At 40.2% G+C, this 2,512-nt stretch overlaps 1 pseudogene; it reads right to left on the bottom strand.

Moving 5' to 3' along the window:
- Positions 1 to 243: 243 nt before the first annotated feature.
- LOC132695477 (glyceraldehyde-3-phosphate dehydrogenase pseudogene) lies at positions 244 to 1,237 on the bottom strand (annotated as a pseudogene).
- Between the last annotated feature and the right edge of the window lie 1,275 nt (positions 1,238 to 2,512).

The following is a 2,512-nucleotide window of genomic DNA, read 5'->3' as shown; positions in this document are numbered from 1 at the left end:
TGGAGTACTCACTAACTGTAAGTATTGTTTGAAGTTTGTTTTTGGTACAGTATACTTTACTGATGGTACATGACACAGTAGGGTTCCCCAAGTCCCTCCCTTCTTTAGGGGATCTGGGATGGAAACTGTGTAGAGGTCATGAGATTCCCAGTATGTTAGGGGATGAGTTGGGGTAAAGATTCCCCAGCAGCTGAGAATCTTTCTCTTCCTTTCTCTTACTGGGACTGGTGGTCCAGGGGGCTATTACTCCTTAGAGGCTACATGGACCATAATGTCCACCACTTGGTTGCTATAGCCAAATTCACTGTCATACCAGGAAATGAGCTTGACAAAGAGGTCACTGAGAGCTAGGCTAGCCCCAGTGTCGAAGGTAGAAGAATGAGTGTCACTGTTAAAGTTATAGGAGACAAACTGATTCTCCATGTAGCCCAGGATGCCCTTGAGGGGGCCTCTGATGCCTGCTTCACCACCTTCTACATGTCATCATATTTGGCAGCTTTCTCCAGGATGCATGTCAGGTCTACAACTGATACACTGGGGTTGGGGGCTTGGAAGGTCATGACAATGAGCTTCCCATTCAACTCAGGAATGACCTTGCCTACAGCCTTGGCAGTGCAAGTAGAATCAGGGATTATGTTCTGAGCAGCACCTTTGCCATCATGCCACAGCTTTCCAGAGGGGCTGTCCAGTTTTCTGGGTGGGAGGAATGGTCTGGACTGTAGTCATGTATCCCTCCACAATGCCAAATGTGTCACTGATGACCTTAATCAGAGGGGCCAAGCAGTTGTGGTACAAGAGGCATTGTCAACAATCTTGAGGTAGTGGCCATACTTCTCATGATTCACTCCCATCACAAATATGGCACCAGCAGAAGGGGCAGAGATGATGACTCTCTTGGCCCCACCCTTCAAGTGAGACCCAGCCTTTTCCATGTGGTGAAGACTCCAGTGGACTCCACAACATACTGAACACCAGCATCATGCCATTTGATGTTGGTGGGATCACCCTCCTCCAAGACGGAGATGGGTTTTCCATTGATGACAAATTTCCCATTCTCAGCCTTGATTGTGCTGTTCAATTTGTTGTGGGTGGCATCATATTGGAACATGTTGATCATGTAGTTGAGGTCAAGGAAGACGTCACTGATGGTGACAATATCCATTTTGCCAGAGTGAAAAGCAGCCCTGGTGACCAGGTGCCCGATACAGCTGAATCTATTTACTCTGACCTTCATCATCATGTCTTGGGGACATGGCTGGCACTGTACCAGAAGATGCAACTGTCTGTCAAACAGGGAGGAGCAGAGATCCTGAAGTTCTTTACATAAATAAAATTGTTCTGTTCTCATAATTACTAAATGAGGTCAGTGTTATAGTTGTTATTATCATCATTGTTATTCCCACTGTAGATGCCCAGAGAGATCATACTACTCCCCAAAGTTGTCCAAATAAGAAGTGGTGATTTGAATGTGATTCAGGGTCTGTAGTCTTAACCTCTGATTAAGAATAAGAATGGTAGTAATTGCTTCTGAAATAAGAAGAAAATATTTCATTCGTGAATTTATATCTTATTTACCTTCAAAAAAACAAATCCATGTAAAATGTTTTGTTTACTATTTAAAAGGACTCATTTGGGTTTAGTCAAACATATAAAACAATCTTGAATACTTGGATATGAATGAGAAAATCTCTGCTAGAATGTAGAATGTTATAGGGCACATATTGTGGTATAATTATAGTGTTTTAGTGACATGACAGGCTACTCCGGACAGCAAGTGGCCTTAATAACTCAGCATTCTGTATATACACAGCCTCAGTTGTTGTTTTTTTTTTAATACATAATGTTATTAGGGCTTTGTGTCTAGATGCCATTTTGAAGTAGTCTGAAAAATTCTCTTTTCTATATTAGACTCTGTAATGTTCTCCCTTTTCCTAAGATTCAACAGAACACGTATAACTCTACCATTATGCGGTAGAAAGAACATGAGTTTTGAAATTAAACTGGTTTGAGTTTGAATCTCAAATGAACACTTCACTCTATGATAGCATTCATGAGGCAGGCACAATAGCTAGTATATGACTTAGAATGACAGTTCAGGTGAGAAGTTTTCATATTTCTGTAATGCTCAGAGCATATGCCATTTCAGTTCCATAGAACTAAAGAACCCATTTGTCATTTTCAAAATTAATAATCCTGGGTATTTATTATTTATTAATTATAACAAATGGATTAATTATAAAACTATAAAAGTGACTGAAGTCCCAGCTGACAGTTGAAAATGCCTTTACAAAACATATACCTGATTCTGTTTTCAGTAAAAAAAGCTCAGGAAATTTAATTTAGGATGCCAGGTGGCACAATAGGTTATACATTAACTTGTCCCCTCTGATAAATTAAATTTGAATTTGGCTCTGGTCACAAATGAAATGAGTCATTTGGTACATGCCACTAAGGATACTCACAAAGCCAAAATGACATTTCATTGAAAAATCACCTGTTAAGAAAAATGTCT

This window comes from Panthera onca, chromosome B4 (genome assembly GCF_046562875.1).
Source record: "Panthera onca isolate mPanOnc1 chromosome B4, mPanOnc1 haplotype 2, whole genome shotgun sequence".
NCBI lineage: Eukaryota > Metazoa > Chordata > Mammalia > Carnivora > Felidae > Panthera > Panthera onca.
This window is presented reverse-complemented; position numbering and strand designations above follow the sequence as displayed.